The sequence below is a fragment of the Tupaia chinensis genome, unplaced genomic scaffold (genome assembly GCF_000334495.1).
Source record: "Tupaia chinensis unplaced genomic scaffold, TupChi_1.0 Scaffold148734_1, whole genome shotgun sequence".
NCBI lineage: Eukaryota > Metazoa > Chordata > Mammalia > Scandentia > Tupaiidae > Tupaia > Tupaia belangeri.
The window spans coordinates 251,077-258,601 of record NW_006208581.1 but is presented as its reverse complement, the minus strand read 5'-3'; the positions used below and the strand labels follow the sequence as shown (position 1 = coordinate 258,601).

General features: G+C 38.9%; 1 protein-coding gene and 1 pseudogene across 1 annotated transcript in view; both read left to right on the top strand.

Moving 5' to 3' along the window:
- UPRT (uracil phosphoribosyltransferase homolog) overlaps positions 1-7,525 on the top strand; it is a 43,537-nt gene that overhangs the window by 1,423 nt on the left and 34,589 nt on the right.
- On the top strand, positions 2,228-3,023 carry LOC102497850 (proteasome subunit alpha type-6 pseudogene; annotated as a pseudogene).

Genomic DNA, 7,525 nt, shown 5'->3' with positions numbered 1-7,525 from the left:
TTATAATGTAAATTTATGCAACATAATTAATGGAGCAAAGGAAGCTTAAAGGAGCCTTTGGCACCTCCTAATCCTATAAACCAATGGAAGCAGAACTTCATGTTAAAATGAAACTTTTTTTTAAGAAATACTCTGATCTTGGGCACACACGCACACGCGCCCGGTGTGAGTTTTAAGCCACCGGGTCTGGGATGTGAACTGCGGTCGACTACGTGGGAGTCCAGCGACATAGCCATTATGCTAACTTCTGGTTCCCATAGATGGGTTTTCTCAAGGGACTTGAGAGGACTTCAAAAGGTTTATAGAGAAATGAATTTAAAGTATGACTTTATTTTGATGCATTTTTTTTGAAATTTATGCATAATTATTTTTTTTTTGAGAGGTTTTCGCTATAGGGCGCGTGCGCTCGCCAGACAGACAGACAGAGAGACAGAAAGTGAGAAATCATCCCCCCAGGGGGGATGGCCACGCCACAATCCCTTCTCCTCCATTCTCCTCTCGGGATCTTGGGCACGCACGCACACGCGCCCGGCGTGAGTTTTAAGCCACCGGGTCTGGGATGTGAACTGCGGTCGCCTACGTGGGAGTCCAGCGACATAGCCATTACGCTAACTGCTGGTTCCCTGCATAATTATTTTTATAATAGGCATTGTCTTTAGCTTTTTGAAGCCCCTTCCCCTTCTGTGTACCGTGATGAACTACAGCTGGTTTCTTTATGGACAGCACTTTAAATGAGTATAAGTATAGCATTTGAAAATATCTCTTTTTCAGTAATGGGCATGCCCTTTTTTTGCCATTTTATTCCATTTCATTTATTTTAACATTTTAGTTATTATTTCTGGTGTACATATAATTGATGTAAATCTTTGTGGGCTATAGGCTGTTTTTTAAGGTATGCATACAGTGTACAATAATCATTTCAAGGGTATATCCATAGTCATCTTCAACATTACGCTGTGCTGTGCATGTTTGGTAATAGTTCTACTAGGGTTTTTTTTTTTTTTTTTCTTTTGAGAGAGATTTTTGCTATAGGGCATGTGCACTCACCAGAGAGACAGAAAGTGGGAAATCACCCCCAGGGATGATGGCCATGCTACAATCCCTTCTCCATTCTCCTCATAGGATTTTGGGAGTGTATGCACATGTACCTGGCATATTTCAAGCTACTGGGTTCGAGACTTGAACCACAGTTGACCATGTAGGAGTCCAGTGCATCAACCACTGAGCCAACTGCCAGCCCCAGTTTTATTAGTTTTTTTAAATGTATGTAGTAAATTACCCAAATGTTTTACTCTTGTGTGATACACTATCCTATAGCCACACTTCCATATCTAAGTGCATTCTTGTGTCTGTTACAAATTTTCAAATGAATCTCCAGCCCCACCCCATCCTCCTTCAAGCCTCTCCTGGTATCTCCCATTAATGTTTCTAGTTCTTTGCTTCTAAGTCCTTCAGTTTCCTCCAGAGTGCAGATATTTGGTATATGTTAAGCAGGGACACATAGTATTTGTCTTTCATCACTTGGCTTATTTCACTTAGCGTTATATCTTCTGGGAATACTTTGATCTTTTAAAAGTAGCTAATGAGATCACTTCTTGGGCTTTTGACTAAGATCAAGTGTAAAAAAAAAGTAGCTAATGAATGATAGGTGTGACTCCACACTAGTAACTTTTTCTTCATACTATTTGAATAGGATTCTAATTTCTTTCCTTGTGTGCAGTTTTTTTCCCCACATGCACTCATACACTACAGTACACTCAATCTTCTTAATATGTGGCTTTGATTTGGTAACTGCCCTAATCAGCAGTCTTCAGAGCCTACCAAATAAATCCTCAGCTTGATATTGAGACCCCTCTTCACCGTTCCGAGGAACTATCCTGAAGCATCCTTGCTTCTGCTCTTTTCTGGAATTCACTATATCCTCTCTATGCATATTTAGATCTTTTCTATTCTTCAAGGTCAAACTCAGCATTAATCTTCTACCTCTGCCAACAGCTTCCCTTAAATCATTCTTTCTGACTGTTCTCCCTTGGCCTTTCAAATGCCAAAAGTCATCTTGTATTAATATTTTATGTGTTATTTGTATATAGATCTTATCCTACCTATTAGTTATTATTGTCCTTGAGGGCAGAAATCTTTTATACTTTTGAATTCTAGCCTTGCAAGTAACAAATGCTCAATTGCTAAAGATTCTTTCTAGCTCCTCAGGACTCAGAGATTGAGTAGTGGGTGCACCAACATGTCCCGTGGTTCCAGCACTGGTTTTGACCGCCACATTACCATTTTTTCACCCAAGGGCCGGCTCTACCAAGTAGAATATGCTTTCAAGTCTATTAACCAGGGTGGCCTTACATCAGTAACTGTGAGAGGGAAAGACTGTGCAGTAATTGTCACACAGAAAAAAGTTCCTGACAAATTATTGGATTCCAGCACAGTGACTCACTTGTTCAAGATAACTGAAAACATTGGCTGTGTGATGACAGGAATGACAGCTGACAGCCTATCCCAGGTACAGAGGGCACGCTATGAGGCAGCTAATTGGAAATACAAGAATGGTTATGAGATTCCTGTGGACATGCTGTGCAAAAGAATTGCTGATATTTCTCAGGTCTACACACAGAATGCTGAGATGAGGCCTCTTGGTTGTTGTATGATATTAATTGGTATAGATGAAGAACAAGGTCCTCGGGTGTACAAGTGTCATCCTGCAGGTTACTACTGTGGGTTTAAAGCCACTGCCGCAGGAGTTAAACAAACTGAGTCAACCAGTTTCCTTGAAAAAAAGGTGAAGAAGAAAGATTGGACATTTGACAGTGGAAACTGCAATTACATGCCTGTCTACTGTTCTGTCAATTGATTTCAGACCTTCAGAAATAGAAGCTGGAGTAGTTACAGTTGAAAATTCTAAATTCAGGATTCTTACAGAAGCAGAGATTGATGCTCACCTTGTTGCTCTAGCAGAGAGAGACTAAACATTGTCATTAGTTTACCAAATCCATGATGCCACTTGCCTGTGTGTTTGGTGAGAACAAAACAACATATGGAGGCCCCTGGATTGTAAAAGGAACCTCTTCCACTCCTCCTACTGCTGAAGTGGTTAGGACTCTGTATAAATAAAAAACAGTGCTTTTGGAAAAAAAATTCTTTCTAGCTCTTAAAAGTATATTTATGGAACTATATTACTTAACATTTTTTAAGAGAGAGATTTTTGCTATAGGTTGTTTGCACTCACTAGAGAGACAGAAAAAGTGAGAAATCACCCTCAAGGGAAATGTCCATGCCACAATCCCTTCTTCTCTATTCTCTTCTTGGGATTTTGGGCACACATGCACACATGCCCAGTGTGAGATTTAAGTTATCACGTCCAGGACTCCAACCATGGTTCACTATGTGGGACTCCAGGAATGTAACCCTTATGCCATCTGCTGGTCCCTACTTAATTATTTCTAATAAATCAATATTTTTTCCCTAAAGAATTATTTTATTTAACTTTACTTATTTTAATTTGACAGAGAGAGAGAGAAAAGTGAGAAAGTAAGCTGCTACGTCTGGGACTTGAACTGCATTTGGCCATATGGGAGTCCAGCGTCCTTAACCACTATACCACCCACCAGCCCCTTAATGAATAAATATTGAATACTACTGCTGTGGCCATTTAATCTGACAAATAAAAGTAGTGATCATAAATAGGAGGCTTGGTAGTTGGTGTGGGAGCAATTTAAATAAAACTTGTATGTAAGACAAAGAAAATAGGATGATGATTCTTGTTTCTATAGAGCAGGAATTACAAATCTTGGGTCTTGGAGCCCACATTATCTGTAAATGGGTTTCAGGACTTTAGCGAACCCTTAGAAATTATTTAGAAATGTGTGTGTACGTTTTAAATATTTTAAAAAATAGTATCTCTATTGAGATATAATTCATATGCTGTTAAATCCAAGCATTTAAAGTTTACAATTCAGTGATTTTAAGTAAGTTTAAGGTTCTGTAACCATCACCCCCAGTCAATTTTAGAACATATTGACCATCCCAAGAAACCCTATCAATACTCATTAGCAATCACTTCCTAATTTCCCCAACCCATCCAAAACCCTAGACTAACCTACTTTCTGTGTTTCTTTGCTTATCTAGGACATTTCATGTAAAAGGAATCATAATATTCTGAAAGGGAGGGTCTTCAAAAAGTTCATGGAAAATGCACATTATGGAAAATTTTGGTTGGATTTCGAAATATTTTTGCACCAAAATAAACATGTACTTTAATTCCATTTTCTGTTAACTTTTAAAGTAATTATTTGTTTATTTCTGCCATGAGGGAGAGAAAGAGAGTGAGAGACAGCTGAAGCACCCACAATGGTGTCCTGACATCCTGATCCATCTCCAGCCTCATCCAGCCCCCAATCAGCACATGTATGCACCTGGCATACTCAGGGAGGTCTCTGGATGCTAATATGGAACCTTTGCATGTAGGTAGGTCAGCCTCACAGAGTATGGCATTTTTCTACTGTGTCACCATCTAGCTCCTTTTCTGTAAACTTTGTGAAGTCCTCTTACATGTGGTTCTTTTGTGACTAGTTTCATTTAGCATAATATTTTCAAAGTTCATCCATGTTTTACCAGTATGTCATTTATTCTATGGTTGAATGGTTCCATTGTATGGATATACTTTAATTGGTTTATCCATTCATCTCTTGATGGATATTTAGGTGGTTTCCACTCTTTGGCTATCATGAATAATAGTGTTATAAATATTTGCACATATTCCTTTGTTTATTGCTTAGTTTTTATTAGAATTCACAAAGGGTCATGATGATGTAAAGGTTAAGAACCAGCTCCATGGCCTGGTAGTTAAGACAGCTAGATCCCACACAGTTGACCATGTGGTTTGAATCCCAGCCCTAGCATCTTGAAAAACACCCTGGGAATGTGTGCTTGCATGCCCAAAATTCTGAAAGGTGGAAGAGATAGTGGAGAAAGGATTGCTGTGACCATACCCCATTGGAGGTTGCTTTCTCCCTTGTCCTTTCTCTGTCTCTCTCTCTCTGGTGAGTACACATGCCCTCTGGCAAATTGAAAAACAAAGGTTAAGAACTATTGCTATAGATGGGACCAGCAACTGGTGTAATGGCTATGTCGCTAGACTCCCATATAGTTGACCGTGGTTCAAATCCCGGACCTGGTGGCTTAAACTCACACTGGGTGCGTGTGCATGCTTGCCCAAGATCCCAAGAGGAGAATGGAGGAGAAAGGATTGTGGTGTGGCCATCCCCCCAGGCGGTGATTTCTCGCTTTCTGTCTCTCTGTTTTTCTGGTAAGCACACGAGCCCTATAGCTAAAACATCTCCAAAATATAAAAAATAAAGAACCATTTGCTATAAAATTTGGAGAAGATGGACATTCAGTATTCATAGTGACAGTATGACAATATCTGCACCCTATGATACTTTATTACTCAGAAAAGCCTGGATTATCTATTAAACCTGGGTTTAAGTGGAATCCTTTTCCCCTGAGTTTAGAAGGAGACAGCAGGTGCCGCAGTAGTAATCTTAGATATGATGTTTAGCCTCTCTGTGTTTCAGCTTTATCATTTATAAAATGAGGATGTTGGTAATAGTTCATGGAGCTCCTGGGAAACTGAAACAAGATACTGTCTGTGATAATTTATTATAAGCTGTGCAGAGATGTGCATATTTAAGGTATTTCAAGCCTTCATATTTGGATTTATGCATGCTTCTGATGGCATCAGTGAGTGCTGCTAGATTCTTGAACTTTTTTGCAAGATAGTAAAAGTAATTTAAATATATATAGGACTTATTTTCTTATTTTGAAAATCAATACTGAGAAATCATAGATAATTGTTATCCTGCTTTGATATAGTATAGAAAGACCAACTTTAACTTTTGATAATAAATTGATGCTTGTTTAGACTGGCAACAATGTTTTTAGTTTTGTTTTTGTTAACTAAATATGTTAACAGAGGCTTTATCTTTTGTTCCTTTATTTATTTAAAAAACATTGTTCTCTCCTCACACAAATAAGACCTATTTCAGTCCCTCTAGGAGGCTACTGATAGAGGGTACCATCACTTAGCCTGTTCTCTTCAGAGCTTATGTTCTCTATTTTAATGTGACAGCATAATGTACACTATGTAACTGTCTGATAATAGAAGCCATTGAAGTACATGTTTTTCTTTCTTTTTTAAAAGTTTATTTTGTTTATTTCTTCCATGAGCCAGAGAAAGGGAGCACATGTACATCCCTAAGATCTTGATGTTGTGATCTTCCCCAGCCTCAGGCAGCCCCAGATCATGGGCACACATGTGCCCAGTGTACGAAGGGAGGGCTCTGGATGTGAACTTGGATCCTTCTTATGTACGTCAGCCTTACAGAGTGTTACCTCTGGACTAATGTCCAGCCCAATGTTTCCTCTTTTATTGTTCCTGGTCCTCAGCCATCTATTTACTGAAGGGATTGCTTTATAAATTGACTTTGACATGGGGAAATGGGGATGGGGATTGAGCCAGCAGGACTACATGTTTTTGTGTGTGTATATATATATTGGATCGTTGGAAAAGTCATGACAAATTTTCATGACTGTCTTGCAAAAATACATCATGACTTTTCCGACAACCCAATATAAAGCAGAAAAGATTGAGGACATTGTACTGTTTTACAGTGTCTTTTTTATTTTTTGAAATGCACATTTGAGACATAATATGTTGATTGTATTATTGTATTTCCAGGAAATGATTTTCTCTCTCTGTGAGAGTGCAGGAATCTAAACACCAGATGAGCAGATAATTTATAGAGCTACTCATACACAGGTCACTGGTGTATTTGGGAAGTAAATGACTCTTCCATTTCCATGTTTTTTGTTGTTGTTGCAGTAGATGAAGCCATATATCCTTCCCCTCCTACCTTTTTTTATATACTAAACTCAGCAAAATCTGAGTGTAATGTACTTTCCCCTTGAATATAGTTTATAACCTCATATTTAAGGCAATACAGTATATTTAAAAGATCATTCTGCGCAGATTTTATGTTTTCTTTTGTCTCCTGAAACTTTAGCGTTAAACTGTTTGATGAGCTGTTGAATGTTTGATTGTCCTAGGAGGGACTTTGGCATGGCTTCAGTATTCTACTTTGATAAAAGTTAAGCCATCTTTGAGTGTTTCAGTCCATGAAATAGCACTAAAGAAGGAGTGCATTCAGCCTTGTGACTTTTCTTTAAAGTCACCTGGAGAGGAGATAATTAACCTCAGAATGGGTGAACAACCTGTACAATCATGAGTGTAGCCTAATGTGTTCTTAGTCTTGTTGACTAAAGAATGTAATATTCTTCTTTTGGGGGCAGGGGGAGATTTTTTTTTTTTTGCTATAGGGCCCATGCACTTGCCAGAAAGACAGAGAGAGACAGACAAAGCAAGAAATCACCCCCCAATGGGGGGTGGCGACGCCACACTCCCTTCTCCTCCTTTCTCCTCTTGGGATCTTGGGCACGCACGCACACGTGCCCGGCGTCAGTT